This window comes from Anser cygnoides, chromosome 11 (genome assembly GCF_040182565.1).
Source record: "Anser cygnoides isolate HZ-2024a breed goose chromosome 11, Taihu_goose_T2T_genome, whole genome shotgun sequence".
Lineage (NCBI taxonomy): Eukaryota > Metazoa > Chordata > Aves > Anseriformes > Anatidae > Anser > Anser cygnoides.
The window spans coordinates 6,896,888-6,917,440 of NC_089883.1; the positions used below are offsets into that span (position 1 = coordinate 6,896,888).

General features: G+C 42.3%; 1 long non-coding RNA gene across 1 annotated transcript in view; it reads right to left on the reverse strand.

Moving 5' to 3' along the window:
• Window positions 1-8,924: 8,924 nt before the first annotated feature.
• LOC106036460 (uncharacterized) overlaps window positions 8,925-20,553 on the reverse strand; it is a 52,031-nt gene continuing 40,402 nt past the window's right edge. Inside the window, exons 3-7 of the long non-coding RNA XR_010834061.1 lie at window positions 19,628-19,771; window positions 17,275-17,410; window positions 15,913-16,103; window positions 10,795-10,883; window positions 8,925-9,823 (exon numbers count right to left, since the gene is read on the reverse strand). This is a non-coding gene — a long non-coding RNA (uncharacterized lncRNA). The remainder of the gene's footprint in view (window positions 9,824-10,794; window positions 10,884-15,912; window positions 16,104-17,274; window positions 17,411-19,627; window positions 19,772-20,553) is intronic.

Sequence of the window (20,553 nt, forward strand, 5' to 3'; positions counted from 1 at the left end):
ATATCACTCTCAAACTACACCCATCTGGGTTTCTCTCTGGGACTGTGCAGCCATGTTAAGGCCAATTTTCATTTGCTTTAAGCTATTTGGATGAAAAGAAAACTCCGGTGCTGCCAAAATGGATTTGCATGTAGCATAAATCGTGACTCCTCAGCACTGTATCAGCACTCCTGCCTTGTCTGAGCGGAGGCTTGGATGTAAAGGAAATGAGGAATAACTTCAGATATGTTCAAAGAGCAAGGAAGAACACACAAATAAATAAGAAACCCCAAGATGCCAGACAAGAGGCTTTTCCTTGGGATTTCTTTGAAATCGTAATTCTCTGGTGCAAAATCTTGTGGGTCAGCTGGCACGGGAGGGAGGTGACAGGAGAGGATTTTGATGATCTACCAATGTAGAAGGGGAGTATGAGTATGCACATCAGCCAAGTGTGTACACAGCAGAAGGGAGGGTTGAGATTGGTACGGCATGTAGATGGATCAGCAGTCATCATTTCCAAGATACCACGATGCCAGCAGTTTTAATGCAATTTCTTTCTATAAACACTTCTGACTTTACTGCCTTGCTATTTTGAGTCCTGCTGGAGACTTGGACTCATTAAAAAGGCATTTCCTTCAGACAAGCTGATTAGATAGCCGTTCCTTTCCCCCAGCTGATGAAAAGCTGAAGAACACCTTAGTGAGACTAAAAATTGCAGAAAATTAAGACACATTATTTTAACAAGAGGTGTTGGTTCACCTTGAAATCTCCTACTATGAAAACAGTTAAAAAAAAAAAAAAGATTCATAAATTCAAGAATTGGATGACTTGTCTACAATCTACACTGCATAAACCTGGCTCCTAACCCCTAATTATGGTTTTCCCAAATAAATGAGACTCAAATCTGAAGGGAGCTGAGTAATCTCTAATGCCATTGACTCCATGAGACCTGAGGGCATGAGACGCTTTTACAGGGAAACTAGGCACCCAGCAGGATCATGGTCTAAATGGGAATCAGAGTGACTTTTGAATTAAAGCAACGTGATTTAGCAAGCACAGTATAATTGTGGAGTACCTGCAAATACTGACATCAGCCTGACGCCTCATTTAGTAGGAAAGTTAATTTGCAGAATCAGAAATTGAAAAGCAAATTACTGGACAATAGACTACCACTTTCCTGACTGTTAATTAGCATCTCATAAGGAAGTGATTGTCCAAACTATAAGGTGGTACACAAGAAAAATATTTAATTTCTTTATTGTAAGGATGAGACGTTAAAGTTCTAACTCTAGGAGATAATTCTATTTAGTCAGTCAAAAAAAAGGGGGGGGGGGAGGGTGGATGGGAGTGGGAATTATTATCTGTTTGTATTTTACAAATTGTTGTGTATTTATGAAACAACTAAGATCCCAATGGCAGGAACAACTTATTACAAATATTCTGCTTTCCTGCCACTGTCACACTCCGGAAAATGTTCTTGGCCAGACTCATCCGTGGCTGATGATGCAGCAGAAGGCAATGTTCCCTGGAGTCAGTAAGAATTTGTCTTCCAGGTGGCGGGGTGGTACAAGAAGTGATGGTGCCATCTTTTGTGTAGGAAGTCACACCAAGCTCTGACACAGTCACAGTTGCTGGTGATACACAGTACTTTGCCCAGCTCTGAGCATCAGTCTTAGTGTGTTAGCCCAAAGTTCATCCCTGGGATTACATTGTGGCCCTTTACTTTGTTTTTCTTTTCTTTTTTTTTTCTCCTCCCCTCTCCCCCTTCGCCCCCTTTCAACAACCACTTTCTACCTCATAAGTAACTTCATGTAATAGCAAAATGCAGCAAAAGTTTATAGGCAAGTTTTCAATGTGTTTTGGACCATGGGGGCTCTAAGCGCTTTGAAAGCACCTAGGGTTCTAACCAGACACTCAACAGCTATCTCCTTGCTAGATAATAATTTGAATACCCAATACTTCTAAATCACATTGGCTATTTAATAGAGAAATTATTTACAGAGATACTTAATAGCATCTTGAAATCTAGCCCTGTGTGCACAGCCTGACTTCCTGTCGAGCCTTTTATTTACTGTCCACGATGATATTCTCTGCGGATCTTGAACTTTTGCATGAATGCTTTCAATCTGCCATTCATGCTTCCTTTACTCAGCACAGTCATATTTTGTTCTCTGGATGTTATGTGCAGCATGAATCTGTCCTATGACACTAGTCCCTGAGTTTATTGAAATTACTGGTGTATCTATTTGCAGAACAGATTTTATCAAAATTTCTGACCTGGTAGCAACCTGTCTTAGGGCTTCGCTGGATTAGCCTGGATCTTCCCCTGGAAATGACTCTCTCGTGTGACTTTTGCAGTGAGTTTGTAGTACTAGAGTCTGTAATACACGTTGCAGCTGCAGGTGAAAGACCTGCCATGTACCACTGTGGGCGATATTCTGGCAAGCTAAGGTATGATCTTCATGGGACAGTTTTAAGCTAAATATAAAGCAGATAATTTTAAAAAGTGTCCTCGCTGTCTATGAAAGAACCAAGACAATTAGCAAACACAAAGTAGGAGCAGTACAGGCAGAAGGAGGAGGAGGTGCATTAACAGTGCCTGTTGTGCTGTTGCACACCAGTTTCTACTAAGGAAAACAGCTCCCATAGGCCAACTTTTAGGTTTTTTTGGCCAGGACTGGATTCTCTTGCCCCATCACTGATGCATAATACAAGTTCAATTCAACAGCTTCTTCTTAGCAGCAGCTAGCAGTGTTGTTGGATGTTACCCTATATACTTATGTAATTTCAGTTGAGCTAACTTGATGTAAAAGAACACCCTTTTGTCACCTTAGCCATACCAACACATTCGGGCACCATAAGGTCAGTCACCATCTTTTTGGCTGATTACATATCCCTGAGCTGAATAGTAATCTTGTGGGTTTACCTTAATAAGCTATGATGTGCCTTCGAAAACTGGCAGCAATGTGAGAATATAGTGAGTATTTTTGCCAAAAATAAATGTTTTCCTTTTGTCTCATACTCTGCTCTAAGAGCTTGTAGTAGTTGACTTCCAGCACTCTTGACAGCCTTTGGTCCTCAAGAGGTTCATACACAGCCTAACGGGAGCAAGTAGAGACCCCAGGAAAGGAGTTAGATAATCTTTGTAACGTTACTTATTTCATTCTGGAGAACGGTGATTGGTCCTCACTGTGCTTTATTGCTTCAACTTCGAGAGGTAGCAAAATCCCTAAATTCCTTTGGGTCTGTGAAAACACGTGAGACTGAAGTGTCTATAACACCCTGTTGTAATAAATAATGTTGGAGTATAGTAAGTGGCATTTAAAGCAACGGTCATCTGGCATAAACACTTGAACTAAGTGCGAGACAACCTTTAGTGAAGGCATTACAATAGGCTGCGAACCGTGCTGCTGATTTCTTGGGGAACTGTAGGCAGCCAAGGACCCTCGTAGTCCTGCTGCAGCTTTTTTTGTCTTTAAGGCCTTAGCTGCAGGAAATTCCTCTTATGAAGGACCCTTAAAGCATTTGCTATGGAGGAGTCTAATCTCTCTGAAGTAATGATAAAAATGCAGGACTGAGGAATGCAGAGGAGACGGGAGTTGTTGACCTCAGTGGAACTCGGATAAGTCAGTGGAAGATAAAGAGAACTGCACTGACCTCCAATAAAAAAAACAGGGCAATGCAAGGAAAGGTCAAAGAATTAAAACAAGTCATTTGATAGCACCTCAATAAGGCAGCAAAGAGTTTCTCTGCTTGACCTTTAAATAAGCAAGGCCAATTGGGGAAAAAAATGGCCAATTCCTATCACTTTACAGTAAGCAACTGAGCCCACAGTTTTGGATGCTGTAACAGAACAGATCTCCTGCGACCGACCCCTCAGCAGAAAAGCAGGATATGAGAGGAGGGTTTTGCTAAAGGAGATTTGCAAGCCTATTATCTTGATGCTTCTCAAACACAGCCCCATCTGAATCCAATTCTAGAGCATTTAATGAACACGGAGAAAATGGAGCAAAATGAAGAGCAACAACAAGAAGAGGAAATGTCTGACAGATTCTTATCAAAACTATTTTCCTGCTCCACTTTTCATTGACATTTTAAGAAGAAAATAATTGGGTTACAGAAAATGCCCTGAAAGCTCCAGCATGAATGTTTGCTGTTTAGGTAGTATGACCTGCAGGTGAGCACTCAGCAGTTAGTTTCCATTTAAGAAGAGCCACAATTTCTCTCTCCTACATTTGCAGAGCATGAAGAGTTGTCCGCAAGCAAAGAATGACATTCTGCTAATGCTGAGGGGAAGCATGGCAGAGAATGGCACGGCTAGTTCAAATGAATGAAAAGATAGTTGATCTCTCCCTACTCATTTAAATTTCCCTACCTTCTAGACTAAGAAACCAGCTTCTAATACTAAAGATGGGGCATCAAGAGTTTGGACATACTCCCCCACTAAAATTTTTTATTTTCCCAGGGGAGACCATATGCGCTTAAGAAATTCACTGTCAGGGCCTAATCTAGTGAAATAAATAGTCTTGAAAAACTGTTTTAGAGATATTTCCCTGAGTTTAGTAGCATTTGATGTCATAAAGCCACCACAACCATTATCATCACCACAAGAGTAAGTATTATGTCCCATTGCTAACCCCAGCTCCCTAATTTCTTCTTCTGGTCTGCACAGGAGATACATGACTAATGACATCCACTTGTGAACATCATCCAGTATCAACCTTCACAGCTGTATCTTGGCTTCCTTTCTGGCATTCAAAGTCTCTTTTTCTGAAAACATCCTGACTATCAATTACTGAGGATATGTTTGGCTGCATAATTATGGATGAAGGACAGTTGTACGGAAGGCAACATATATATCTATGATAATGTAAAAATCTCACTGTAAATCAATCATAAACGTCTCTTCAATGATTTATGACCAGTATGTGGAAGCTGAGAGACAGCTTTGAATGCAGATTTTGTTATAAATTATTTCCTAGAATTTTTGTCCTAAATGCAATCGGTTACTATTATTAATAGTCTGCGTGCATCACACTGAGGCAAAATAGAGTACAACATCTTAAGACAATAAATAACATCAACAAACTTTCTTGTACAACTTCCTCCATGTGGATATATATCATTAGTCTTTTCCCAAGCAGAAGATTCTCGATTCTTTCCTGTCTTAAAACCAAAGAAAAATTGCAGTTCTGAAACAGCGCAGTGAAGTTGTACTTCTGCTAAGAGGAGGAGAATCAAGCTCTTTTCACAAACAAACAAATAAATAAAATAAAAAATCAGCTTTCATAATATTCAAGTTTGTTGCCTTACATAAATTGCAGCAGTGCTGAACTGACCTGTTGGGATTGAAGTTCCAGAGGTCCCACTCTCCTAAGTTCAAAGTCTGTCTCCACTCTTCTCTTTGTAGATATTCATTTACCACCTTCACCATACAATAGGGTAACGATCGTTCACGGATTTTCACTGCAGTCATTCAATTACATCAACATGCTTTTTCTTGATCAAGCTGAATAGACCGCCAATGAACTAATGCTGCAGTTTGCCAGAATAGCTCATTACCTGATCTGATCAAAGTATTTACATCATATTTTCCTTACTGTTGTTTTTAGTGAGAGATGCTTTCCCCATAATAAATGTGCATATTTGTGTGAAACATTTTGTGATTTTTTTTTTACTGAAAGCAGTATATTTTGTTTACTTGATTTTCTGTCACAATTATTCTTTCGGTAAATAAAAACTATGATGTTGATTTTCATACCTTTTATCTATCTTTTCCTCTGTGTTTATCTGAGAAATTCAATGAAAAATGTAAAAACATATCCATTCTAAGCTTTAAAATGGAAACTGAGACATCAACATTTTTGTCAAATTGCTTTTCCTGTCTTGACTAATTAGCCAGCTGTAAGGGCAGAAAGTATCTTATAGCTAGCTCCCTGTGTATTATGAATTAGTGTAATACTGCTGACATTACCCAGGGAAACCATAATGGTTTTCACATCCTACTGAGCTTTTTGCGGTTTTATTTTTCCTAATAGCAGCATTAGAGGGGCACATTTACTTGCTTGACCTGATTTATGAGTACATTTTATTTGTGGGGAGATTAAATTGTGGTGGGTTGGATCTGTTTGGGTTTCCTCGATAGCCTCTGATTAGTTTTGGTGCAGGTAGCCCTCACAGTAAATCAGGTGTCTCAGCTGATCGACAACGAAGTGAGGCTGTGACTCATTACCTGGTAGACGAGCCTTTGCTCCTTTGGTAACTCATTAAACTGAGGAGATTATTTACAATATTTGCAGCCACCCCAGCCATGGTGGCACTTAGGGCAGTCAAAATTTCCATATAGAATGTGAAATATTTGATAGTTCATAGATGACTCATTAAGATCTGAACAACTTCAAGACACGCTTTTCTGAGAACAGCTCATCTGGGTGGTGAATGTGACCGTCATTGAGCTCCAATGGTCCCCTGGCAGCACGAAGGATGTCCCCTGCCTTTGCCCAAGGTTAATGTACGTGAGGTTTTCTTGGAAACTCGGTATCTCTGCAGTTCTTTAACCTGCACACTGAAGTGCAACAAATAAAGTGCATCCCTAAAGACATGCAGGTCCCAGCCTTGGCTGCCATGCTCATTTTTTTGGAAGCCGAGCACGTAAGTCATGCAGAAACTGTACAAGGACAGGCTTCAAGCTGGAGGTGGCACGAGGGCAAGATAGTGCCCAATGCTTGCGGAGCATTTGAAGTCACTCTTCAAAGAGGGAATTTGTAGCAGCAAGTTTAGTGGTCAGTCATTTCTGTTATTAAGCATCGTCAAAATATTTCATTAAATTTCTTTCTTTTTATCATGTTTTGGTGTTAATGCTAATAAAGTTTTAGTGCTCAAATACACTCCTCGAATCCATGAATTGTCATGCCATTCTTAAAAACTCACAACTGTACCACTGCATTTACACTTCAAGAGCAAAACCAATCCCAAAATTGCTGTGTCCACCTTTACAGCCCTGCCAGGAGGATCCTGGCCCTTGTCTTTGTGATATTTGTTTTATCGTCACTTGGACGTCTAGTCTGTCACTCGGATGGCAAGCAATCCGAGACAAGGTCTGTACTCATGTTTTCCATTAAGTGGCGAGCACACAGCAGAGGCAGAGGGGGATATTAAATAATAATGACAATAATAATACATCTGATAGAGTTCAGTTCCGCTTTAGCACTAAATGGAAAGCTGAAAGCCTCCCTATGGATCTTTTCCATCTTGAGCATCAATGATTGTAACAGATGCATCAGTTTTAAATCAGCGCCTTGCATGACAAATAATACTGATCCGTGTGGTTAGGAAATCTGGGCCTAACTGGCACAGTTTGGTTAGCTGCAAATGATGCTGCCGTGTCTGCAATGTAACCTATAAAATCTATAGATGGGGACCCCTTTTTTAACTGGAGCAAAACAATGTAGATTTCCTGAAATGGCACGAGTCCTTTACCTCCAACTTGATAGGACTTTGGTGAAATAAAAATAAAAACAATGAACAAAAGACTTTCTTTCCTGATTTAAAAAACACCTGCAAACAGGAAAGGATTAGTAAAAACCAAAAGAGGAATGAGGAAACAACTGACGATGAAAACCACTGATCCATTTACATACAGATGAAACGATCTGGCAATGCACTGGGAAGGAATATTAAATAGATACAAGCTATTAATTTTCACTGAGGGTCAGCCTGGGAGCTCGAGTAGCAGGCAAGGTTCAAGTTAACCCTTCACAGCAGGGAGGACCTCACCATAAATCACAGGTTCTTCCTGAGCTCACAGACATTGCAATTTGGGGTCAACTGTGTTTAAGGTGCAAGGAGGGGTACACCTTCCTTGTCTCCTACCAGCATTGTGCTCTACGTGCCAACCTCTGCAGGGGGCTGCTGATACAGCTCCTGTAATATCTGAGAAATGTTTTGGATGGGTGGTAATGTTTGTAGAAAGAAGGGACCGTTTGGAAAGGTGAAAGTCGTCAAAAATTACCAGGAAAGCTAGCAAATGACAAAATCAGGATGAAGAAATATTGATCCCTCTCATTTATTTCTTACAGGGCGGGGGGAAAGGCTGTGTGGTGAGACCAGTCTCCATGAAAAATGCAGTTCCTGCTATTAGGGCTCCTCATCGGAGCAGAGATCTTCCAGCTCATAGGTCAGCATCATATATTGCAAACTCCCTGCCGGCTGGACTCTCCCGGCGGTTTTTAATGGCTACAGAATTTGAGCATCTTCCATGTTGAGCTGAACAAACTTGAAACTTGTATAAGACTTCAGGAGGTCACTGGCTCATCTTTAGTTTTGCTCAGTTTTGTTGGAGTGGAAGAAGGATGCTGGGAAAATATAAGCACTTAATGTGAGGAATTTCAGCCTTGATGCATTCATTCTGATCACTCCTCCTACAACAGAGCACTTACCACCTCTCAGCTGCCTACCCAGCCAACTTTTTGTCCTTGTCCTTAAATAATTAAATAAATAAAAATTAAACTGTACAAGAAATCACTGCATTTGTCCACAGGGGACAATAAATGCCACTCTACTCATACCTTACTACTCCTTCAACTATTCCATTCCCTATTGCTAAAAATAACGATGTGAATGCCTTTACATCTGTCTTTTCTATTACGATTAAGACTGTGCCAGTCATAAAGGTCACCATAAGATAAGACTACAGACCATGAGTCCCCACCTGCCAGTGTGACCAACACGTTAAACATTGGAGTGCAGCTTGGTCAAGTGACTAGTCTAGAGTGAGAAATGAAGTCAATACCCACTCTGGTGAGAAATGTTAGAGATGAGCATCCACTGTCGGCTGTATTCAGGTGGCTGAGGGTCTGGAGTGCCCTATTTTCATGTTTGTAACCTAGAAGTTACCTTAAAATCACCCCTGAAAATCAGTAGCAATGGCGAGTTACTCCTGCAAGCCTATCTTTGAGTTTATCGAGGTGTTCCTGCTGGGAGGGACCTGCTCTGCCCAGCTGTACTGGGGAAGATTTGGGTTGCTTCTGCCTGTGAAAATCCCTCTAACAAAACTGTTGTAGCTGGTCGAGGGGAATTGTATTTCTATCCCTCACAAGAGAAATATTCCAGGTATAGCTAGATGCATTTTTAATGATCCAAATGGAAGTCGTGTGGAACAAAAGCCCTTATGCCCCCCCCTTTCTCCCTTCCCAACCTTTACCTCTCTCTGTTGTGTCATATCCTTCCAAGACAAAAGGCTTGTAAGTGAAATATATAGTGCATAAATCCTAACAGTAACTGCTTTTCATAACGAGATCCTTTAACCACCTTTGTAATGTGTTCAGCACCAAAACACACGGCAAATCTGTCAATGGCGATTTCAATAACCTCTGCCACCATTATACCATGTTACATCTTATTGAATCTGATTTAACCATAGGTGTTTATAGAGGGCAGGTTGATCTCTGTCTCCATAACTATTTTTCAGTTGTATCATTCTCTGTTTGGTCTTTGAAGGCAGCTCAATTTTCTTCTTCTACATTTTATTTTGCTGTCAAAGTTGCCTCAGTCAAGCAAACAAATGGGAGTTCAGATTGATCTTATTTCTGTTTACAACAGGTTGATCTTGAGTTCAGAAGTATCACCGTTTAAAAAAGAACTGAAGTTTTAGTCATGAATACTGGAGTGTGTTTTATGTACAACCTTCTGGTCTTGGAAACAAAGAGAAAAGCTGAAGCATTTAGCAAGTATGCTCCTTGAATATGTATTTTCCAGATCAGCCTTAAAGGCAGCCTCTTCTTCACAAAAGCAAATCCAATACTGAAGCTGTAAGTCCAGACACATTCTAAAAACTTGGCCCTGTCTGAAAAATAATTAATAAGAAGAAATAAAATTATGTTTGTGTAACCTTTCCATAGAAGACACCTCTAATTGGTACAGATATCAGTGCAAAGAGAAGCACTCGGAAGAAGCTTTGATTACAATTCGCATTGGGACACTGCTTACTAAAGGGCAATCACTTCTTTCATTAATTGCTTTAAAAATAAGATTTAGAGAAAGCTGCTTATGAAATAATTATGGGACTCTAATGATTCCTGTTGCAATCTATGGCAATGTTTCCATTGAGTTCAGTGGGAGAAAGTTGTATCCTCTCTTTCAACAGCAGCAAGCAAAGCCACAGCTTGGATCAGCCCATTTATTTCGTCTGGGTTTGGTTTTAAGGAAATTGGCTGCTGAAGAGGTGAGTGTGGCAAAGAACTGCCAAAGCTGCGGGTCTGGTTCTGGCAGCTGAATGGGAAACACATGCATAGCAAACACCTCAAAAAGTGCAAGAGAGAAAATTAAGTCTGGATATGTTTCATCTCTCCAGGCAATTTTTCTTCCTAGGTTACAAGAATCTATTCTTTTCGGTTGTTTAATAAAAAAAAGTCACAGAGTGTAATTGTTAAAACGAGCGGTGGGAAATGCAACAGCCTGACAAGAAATTACATGTCTTATTTATCTCCACCTAAGTTGCTCCTCCAGGAGGTGCGTGCTGGTGAAATGTATTGCATTCGAACGTGTGCCTCCAATGCTTGTCAGAATTATTTCCCCATGGCTCTGCAGCAGTTTCTTCCCCACCATTAAGTCCTGTAGGTAAATGCAAACCCAGGCCTGGACTACCTGTGGGTCTTACTAGAGCCTTGTTCCTCCCCTGCCCTTGCTATTAATGCTGAAGCAGGAATGAAGCAAACGAGGCAGAACCGGAGTTCTGTGGGTGGCCTCCTGGCTGTAGGAAAAATTAAATCAAAGCTCAAGGAGTAGTTATCCCTGGGGAAGAGGGTTGGTGCTTACAAGCTTTCTCTGTAGATGCTTGAAAAACTGCCAGAGCACGATGCACAGTACGCAGTCCAAGATCAACGGGCTTTGGCTGGAGTATAGACCTGGAAAGGTATGACAAGAAGAAAATAACATTTGGGGTACATTTATTTCATGGAGGGTGCAGTATAAAGTCAGATCGTGATTAACCAGATTGGAATTCTTCTGTGCAATGATTTAACAGGATACTGATGTGCCGATAGCATTTGCACTCAGCTTAGTTAACGTTGGTACATCACGCTCCTGTCCTACAAAAATACGCTGGCTTTCACAGACAGCAATCTGAGGGCATCAAGGGTCTTCTGGGATGGATGGCTTCTTCTTCTGAGGAACTTAGCTACTATTTTGATCAGTGCAGTGCAAAAAACCTGAAGGGAATTTAAATTAGATTTAAATTATTTCTTCAATTTTGCCGTCCTTATGTATATTGGGAAGAAAGAGAGCAAGCAAATAATGAACAATATTGCAATTATACCTTCAGAGCGTTTGGCTTATGTAGGGCAACTGGGCCAGCAGATGGTGAATGCAATTTGATGTACAAAAGTATGAAATAACTGATCTGGACAGAAGGATTAAAGTGATGTGTGTGTATAAATTGCACATGGATCACAAAAAGTATATTGGGCTATTATGGGAAATCACTGAAGCCTGAGCACAGATGCTGCAAAAGACAAGAAATCAAACTGCACTGGCACGGTAACAGAAACAAAGACAAAAGGTGATAGTGCTATTGTTTTAGTCTTTTGTGCATGGTGCACGCTTTGATCCGCTGGAAGGAGAGAGCTGCCTTGGGGCAAGGCACCGAGGGATCTAGTTGGGAGCAGAAAATTCACAGAGACTGGGCTAACTGTAAGCTACCAGAATATGTGATTATAGAAAAATATCTTTAAGGAAAGGCTCCATCAGGGCGTTGCATTTCTTATACTAGCCCTCAACAAGACAGAGCATCTTATTAGTGCTGGCAAAGTGGACCTGGGTGGGGAAAAAAAGGCCAGGCTGGGTCCTCCAAAGCACAATGCAAGCACAGAATATGTAAAATGAGGACATGCACTTGAGAGTACTTAATGGGAAACACCAAGTTTTTAGTTGGTAATAGCCACTTAATCAAATAGGCCTTATATAAAGTCCTTCTAATCCTAGCTCATCAGCTGAAGTTATGCATCGCCAGGGTACTCCCAGGACAGAACTACAGTTTAGCAGGTAAAGAAGACTAAATGATACCAGGAAATTTGGGTGATGCTTCTGGTTGTGTTGCTTACTCCCTAAGGGGATGTGTGCACTGGTGGGGATCCCTGGGGACGTCCTGGCTGAGCTGGCTGCCAACATGGGCTGGGGGATGGCAGACACCGATGTGCCTGCATCGCTTTGGGAGCCCACCTCTGTCTCTGCACTGCTCCACAAGGTGCCATGTGTTCAAGGCAGCTGGACGTCCCACCCTGGATGCGGCCCTGAGGTGGCCACCTCAATGCCATGTGTTCAATAGACTATATATACATTGAATATGCTACACCAGAACGCTGTGGCCAGCCCTCCCATCCCAACCCAGAAACATTTGTGTTCCCTGCTGAGCTTTTCTAACAAACGCGTGGTGCCATGGAGTCCCTGCTGATCTGAACTTATGTCTTACTGCCTTCATGCTTGGGGAAGATTATAATGTATGGCTGGCATAGACCAGCAGGACATCACTGTTTTCCTTATTTCCTAGCTGTCTAGGTTACTTTTGGCTGGACATTTGGTGGGTGGAGAATTGCTTCAGTTCATTTCCCACCCGTAACCGAGCGAATCAACTCATTTAGGCAGAGCTCTGATTAGCAGACCTGATGTAGAGGCATGAGGAAGTTCTTATTTGCTTTTCTGTCTACTCACAGTCACACAGTCCAAAATCAAATTAAACCTTCACCCTAGAAATGTGTCTTTTTGTGCGATGCAGTTAATTCCTGCAAAGGACCCCAGAGTGCTGAGGAGTCAGAATGGCGCTGCCGTAAGGGCTGAAGTGCAGTAAAAACCTGACTTTTGGATTTAATGGCTGGAATAGAAAATAAGAGTACTGGAGAAAATCAGTTTAGGGCAAGTAAAAATGGATATTTCAAAAAAATAGTTTTCTCCAGCTTTGGATTATTTACCTTTATAAACTTTTCTCCCTTTTAAAAAAATCAGTTCTAGGTCAATTTTTCAGTAAAAATTCCTGTCTCAGCATGAAGAGGCAAATCCTTTCAGCTTGAAAACCTGCTCCTGCAAATGCCATGCCAGAAGTGAGATATTTTGTTTGAAAAATGTGTACGTGGAAGTTAGGACATAAGAATCTGCTCCCCTCACTTTTTCCGTCCTTCATTGTTAGCCTAAGTCAGCTCGAACGCGTAGTCTCAGTCCATCTGAATCACTATTAGGGGGAAATGCTCTTGCTGAAAATATTTCAGCTGGATTCTTTCCTGGAGCCACCAAATTCTTAGATCCTAGTTCTGTTTTGTCTTCTTTTTTCTTCCCTTCTTCAGAAATCTGGGGGCTGACAGATGGAAATGAGAAATATGCTAACTTGTTTGACTGTTTCTTGCTCTTTCTGTGCTCCTGCAGATGATCTCCACTGCCCCAAATCCCCAAACCTGCCTACATCTAGAAAGGAGGTGTCAAGCTGGAAGACAGGCCAGTAATACATAAGCCAGGAGCATGGGTAAATTTATAGTAATTAAGGTAGAGTCCTGAAACAAAAGCAACCCTTACGGGATAGGTTAGTATTAGTTAGCTTTAAAAGAAATTACAAGAGTGTGCTCAGACCTTATTAGTGGATATTCCCTGGGTAGAGAATACATAGGACATCTTAAGAGTTAAGCTGAAAAAGAAAATCTTCAGCATGGCTGTTTGGCTCATACGAAGGCCAAGAAGGATTTCATTTAGCGGGAGTTTTCTGGCTAAGAGATGTTACCTGCTCTCTTTGAACCTTTGTTCTGTTAGAGCAGAATTCACCAACATGCCACCTGTCCAGCTCTGTCAGTAGACAGTAAGGACAGGCCGAGTACAAGACAGGCAGCGACCTACAGGGCAGAAGTCCCACTGTTAGCAACAAACTGCCTGCACCAGCAAAGAAAACCCGTACCATGGCTGCCAAAGCAGGTGGCACTGGAAAGAAGTTGGACAACATATACATGATATGTGAAACAAGGCAGCAAGGAAAGGCCGTTGTCCCAAACTCCACCAGTCCCCACCTTTAACAGAGAAAAATTACTGGTAATTGTTATATTTAGCATGTGGTGTCTTCTGGCTTTCTAATATTCTGTCCCTTCACCCTGATCTTGTGAGACAAAATGTGGTGCGGCCCAGCAACTCTGGGAAGTTCTTGCTGCCGTGCCTCCATCCCACGGCGGAGCTCCTCGTGGTGATGCTGACACAGGCCTAGTGGTGGCAAAGCCGTGGTGACATCTGGTGACACCTGCAGCTCCCGAACAAACAGGCTGGCTCTCCCAAGTCCCAACAGCTCAACAATACTGCTTCCTGAGCTGCACGTGCTGCCTGGGCATGGCTTAATCCTCTCTGCATTGCACAGTGTGACCTCTTCTTTAGTCGCCCTCATTTGCCAGAATTTGTCCCTGCTGTGAGCCAGGCCCCTTGTGCGGCCCAGTCCCAGAGAAAAGCCTCGGTGCGTGCTGGGGCTGCGGAGGTAAGTAACAAAGCGTGTTTGCCCCCGACATGAAAAAAGAGAGAAAGTGAATTTCATAGCTGTAATAAATGCATTCAAAGCTGGAGTGGGGGCTGACAGCAATTCTGCTCTCTCAAGTGGCTAAGCTGGCCTTGAGCTCCCCACTGCAATCCACGGTGCCTGCAGCGCTGCTCTCCATCTGACGCCTCACCCAGACAGACCTTTCCTCCGCGCTGATCCCCTCCCCGAGCAGCACAGGCACGCTGGCTGCGACAGTGTCTTCTGATATTCAGAACAAGGTGCGTTTCTGAAGCCTTTTACACCTCCGCACCATCTCGCGGATACCAACTCACGTTAACTCTCCGGCAAGTCGACGCTGCTTGCCATAAATTCCTTTCTTTTCATTTTAGCGCAAAAGGTTGAAAGGAAAAGATGCTGGCGTGGTGCTCTCGCTGGCAGAAAGCCAAATCAAGTGTGGAAGGTCCCCCAACTGGTTATAATTAGAGATATAGATCATCTTCGCTCTCACTGTCAGTGCAAGAACCGTGTTTAGTATTTAAAGGCATGGGCCACAGTTCCTTATGACATTTTTCTTGTTCTCCACGGATAGCGTCTTGCAAAATCGGATGGGTAAACAAATGTAATTAAGCAAATTTCTTTTGATTATTGGTCACTCTTTGTAACCTGAATTTAAATAACTGTACTACATGAAACACTAGTTTCGTGAGTATTTTATTTGTTGTCAGATGCAAAAATCATTTTTTGCCTGTATCCAGTATCAATAAAATGAAGTCTGCATAGTCCCATACCCTGACCACACTCCCTGATGTCAACCCAGATAAAGCATCACTTCATCCAGAAGAAACAAACTGTTGTCGGGTCTGTCACCTTTAGGAAAAATATCATCCTTTTTTCTTGCTGCTGGCTTATCTCCGAAGTGCTTCTTACTTGAGTGACTCTAGTTTTGATGATTAATCAACCTGTTTTCAGGCACCTAAAAATACCTTTCTCAAGCAGAAAAGGACTTGGATAGTAACTCCGGCAGCATCGTGCTTGTATACAGACCCATTACTGCTGTTTGTTAATCATGGTGGTGTGCCTAGTGGTTGGGTTTTGTAGTGTTTGGGGAAGTCTGAACTCTGGTTGGATCCATCCATTTATTGTCTCTCTTTTGAGCACATTGCCTAGTGATCTAATAACGACCACGGTTCAGCCTTTGCCTCAGCTGAAAACTGGCTTCAAATGAAAACTGGCTTCAGGTGAAAGCTGGCAGAATTTGACCTCCAGGCCCGGTAGTTTGGGGGGAAGGTTAGGGGCAGACGTGAAGACATGGGATGATCTCCTGAACTTCAAGAAGCCCAGCAAACGGCAGTTAAAAAACTGACAGCAAACAAATGCTACACTCAGTGCAATTATTATAAATGTATATTATAAATGTAGGGCTTATCTCAGGGAAAACCCACCTACTTGGCTGGATGTTCCTATCCTCCTCCTTTTGCCCTTCGTTGTTTTGCAGCCACAACCAGCAATGATTCTCCCTCTTCCCTGGGCTGAATTCAATCTCCCACAATGGCAGCTGGCACCACCTCAGCAGACACAGAGACGTTTTGGGCACTGCCAAGCCCATTCGCATTGCCAGAGGAAGGATTATTATCTGCTGAATCAATGAGACCTGTGTCAAACTCAACTGTCTTTCCAATACCCCGAGCACTTTACTGCTGCATGTGTCTGAGGAAATGGGAACTATTTAGTGATAAATACTGAGGTGCAATCTATATCCCATTGCTGCAGGTGTTGTATGCCCTAGGTTGTTTCCATGTGCATGGAAACGTGAAATAGATGCAATAGGTATTTGTACTTCTAGAGGCACTCATTTTGAGCTATGAAAGTTCAGAAAAAGACCTCCCCGTCTGGAAATTAAGTAACAGTCACAAAGGTTAAAAAATCTTGAGTGGCAAAGTTTGAGCTCTAGTTATAAAACAACTGCAGTGTTAGAACTGCGTGTGGAAATTTTCAGGTCACCCCAGCAAAGAGGAGCTTGCATAAGCTCCCTTTCCAGTAACACTTTACCCAAACCCCTGCACACACAAACTACACAAATGCTGGCAGGTGGCCCCCCGAGTAGAGAGAGCTGGCCACATGGCAGGCACCATGTGCGGGAAGTATACTTTGCCCCACGCTGCTTGAAATCCCAAAGATTTCCAGAGAAGTGCAAACATTACGCTGTAGGTTGGCCATTTCCGCCCTATGCAGTAATCTGAGTTCTCCCTCTAACTTCTGCCAGCATTTTCAAGCAGGGCTGGGGCAGCCCCTATCTATAAATACTCCTCTTCCACACCGATATTTGAAATTCCAGCTGATCAAATTCTGTCTGCTACGCTGCTCTTTTATTTATTACGTATTAATGCTTTGCCATACCCATCTCATTTCTCTCCCGTCTTTGTCACTGCTAGGTGAGCCTCGCTAGGATGCGCTCAGGCTCTGGAGGTTTAAAAAACGTGTGTTTTTCCCAAACCGAGAGCCCTGTAGCTCTCAGCCCATGGTGTTTCCAGGATGTGAAATAACACAGTCAGCAGGACAACATGTCAGTCACTAGCACAAGCCAAAAATAGCACATGCACGGCCAAAGTCAAAGGGCTAATATGGTGCACTTAGAGCAGATGTTTAAAAGCTTGTGCACGAGCTATATGCTTATTAGCCAGCCTGGATCAACTGCAAAAAGCCTTCGGGAAGTATTAAAACTCTTGGCTAGGACACTCTCGTCTCCGTTGGAGGCACTGGAGATTAGTCATTCTTAATAGTAAAAAGAAAAAAAAAGCGCTAACCTGGGCTGAAGTCTTGCTCAGAGGTCTCCTGGCCCTGGTGTCATTCTTGTTTTGCGCCAAGTGCTCGTTAAATGCACCAGGAGTTCGGTCTCAGGAAGAACTAACCAGGGATATTTATGGCTCAGGAGAGTGTTGTCTTAGGGAGAATGGGGGAGAAGCAACTTCTTTAGAAATGGGGAAAGTTGATAATTACGAAAGGACAAGAGATGGGAAATTTTACAACAACAAAATAAATATATTATTTATATAGGTGTATATATATAAATATATTAAAAAACACAATATGTTAATAACACAATATGTTAAATAATGCCCTGAGGAATGCTGGCAGGACTCAGAAAGCCCAGTGGCACTCCCAGCTTCATTTTGCTTCTAGACCAACATTTACTGAAGCACCACATCCTGATAAGTTTTACTTCAGGCAATATTCAAGATTTTGCCATTTTTTCCCACCCAGTATCTCAAAAAAGCTCCCTGGTGAGCAAACCGTTTCCTGCCCACCTTTATTGTTTCTGCTGTAACTTTACTTTTGTACATTTTCTAGTTATAACTCTTGATTCTTTTGTCCTACTGCCATGGCAAGAAGGTGCCTAACGTGCCATCCACAGTGAGGAACCTCAAGCCCTTCTACTCCACTTAGTGATTTTACAACCCAGCACATGATAACATAAACTAATCTGGGTGGAGAATCTGGTCGGCTTTCACCCTGATTTATGTACATTTAGAGCTGATTTCTTCAGTCACCAAGCTTTTGGCCAAGTAACACCATTTTTTTTGTTGTTTTGCCTCATCACAAGAAAAAATACCTTTGAAGCCTGTCCTAGATGCCAGATTCTACAAGTAACAGGCAGGGAGTAATTACTACATTAGTCTCCATGCCCTCCTTTCCACAACCATCAAGACCAGCACATTATAAAAAGGGTTAGTTGGACTCAACAGTGAACGAACAATTCAGTAGGGCAAAGAACAGGGAAGAAATAGTCTGGAGGAGGAAACAAAATAATAGATAATTTGTTTATTTATTTATTTTAACAGAAGTGAGCCACTTTTAATATTTTCTCTATCCTTGGTGGAAGCCAGATGAGGGAATCCACCTAGAAGTGGCGCTTAGTCAGAGTTCTGTGAAAAGCAAGTTTTTTTTACTTTTTTTTTTTTTTTTTTTTAAATAACCACTGTGGTATTAAAAATTTCACCCAAATAAGTGATTTTTTTTCCTGACGTTTCTGGCACGGTTCTGTGAGAGCTCTACCAAGGGCAGAGGCAGAAGTCACTGAAGGCAGCGTATTGTGGAGCAATTTTCTTACAGAATAGGGCAGAAACTGAGAAATGAGCACTGGCTCAGCTGAAAAGCTCAGGTTAAGTGCTAGAACAAAAGCCCATTGAGGAATTAATTTGTAGATCTTGCAAAGAGTAAGGGAACGAAATCTTGCCAAATGAGTTATTCATATTTTTCCCTACCAGGAGTAAGCACAAGCTATTGAATTGTAGCACAATGATGCACTGATCTACCTGCAGTGCATTAACTGGCTCATTTATTCTGAAGCAAGGTTGTGGGTAACAAGGAGCTTCATTAAAGGCTGATCTCAAAAAAAAAAAAAAAAAAAAAAGTGGCTTTGGGCCGCATTTACCTTTTTCAGGCCCTCCTGGGGGTACTGAAGTTTGCTGGAGCTGGGAAGGATGTTTTAGGAAAGCTGGTGGTGTGGGCAGGCCAGGTGGTCTGTCTCCTGAGGGTGCAGATTCCTGAAGCTGCCAGTGCATTTTGCTCCTAGCAGCACATTGGATCTGGTTCCCTGTCATCAGCTGAGCTACCTACATTGTTCTGATTGGATTTGGCACCTGGAAAAAGCTTTCTTTCAAGAGTGAGAGAGCAGCAATACTGTGTTGTGCAGCTGGCATCATCCTAGGAGTGAGAAAGAAGGCTGGCAGAAAACAAAAGTTTGACCTATATAGAAAGATCCATCTGTTTATGGGAATGTTCCTATATTTCTTAGAGTTAGCTTCTACACCCACTTTACCTGTCGGTGTTGTTCTGACAGCTTAACAGAAATTGTCTGGTTTTGCCAGAAAGGGTCTTTTTTTTTTTACCCTGCTGCAACCCTTCTCCCAAGATCACTGCCTGAAGCGTGGTGCTGGGGAAGGCTGAGCCCCCCCAGACCTACCGTCGTTGTATGGTTTTCAGCAGCAGCCTGTGTTCCCTTAAGGCAGTTCTGCTCTTTTTTTTCTTTCCCCACTGTCATCTGCCTGCATTTGACATGAACCGTTGTATTAATAAATAGACCTTTCCCCACACCAATCAGGCAAGCATATGGAATATGGAGCAATAAATGACAAAGCAGCCCCACATCCTTCATACCGTCATTGGCCTTCATGTCATGCAGGAGAGAATTTCCTCCATCTGGTTTCACCATGGCTGAATGATCTTCGGTATTAAATGCAGGGCAAAAGTGAAAGATCACAACACCAGAATCCTCTGTACGTAACGTTACAAATGACTCGCCTGCAAATAGAATGAAATGTCAGAAGATGATATCAAATAAATGAAGATATCACCACAACTACTCATGTGGAGCGTAACGTCTCAGACCTTCTCTCTATTATTTCAAAGGCACTCACATTTCAAAAGAGTGGGTTTTTTTTCTCCTCATCACAGAGAAAACTGATGCTGTAGAATTGAAAACACAATTGTGGTGCATGCTGTGTGAGAAGCAGCCACTTGCTGCCTTGGAAACCTTGAAAAGACTTTGTCTCTGATTCCAGTTTCTCTTTCTCTCACCCTCTAATTATGTAAGCCCCACTCATTTGGATTTGGATTCAGCGTGCTTTTCTCCCTAGTATCCATTACACCATTAGTCGGTTGCAATGTCAGAAATGACCTGGTGGGAGGGTGAAAACCATCGCGGGCTGATTGAGGAAGCAGGGTGTTGTTCCTGGATGAGCCTTCCTGTAAGTGGGATACAATGGAAGAGATTCTCTGTGTCAGTTGTGGTGCCAGCGTGATGGCAACAGCCGCGCCGCCTGCTCAGCCATCGGGGTAGCTGAGCTGGTAATTTAGATGTAATTGGGCACCACTGAGTCTATTTAATGGGGCCCCTGATAAATAGCTCTCCTGCCTAATTGGTGCAGTTACCATAGAAGGGACTGGCCCAGAGTGCGGAGCAATACAGGCACCTTACTCCCACTGAAATCAATTATGCTGAAATCAATGAGAGTTAAACAGCTGAATAGCTTTAAAAATCTGGCCCTCGGTGCACCCCAGAGCTATAATTTATCAAAACACCA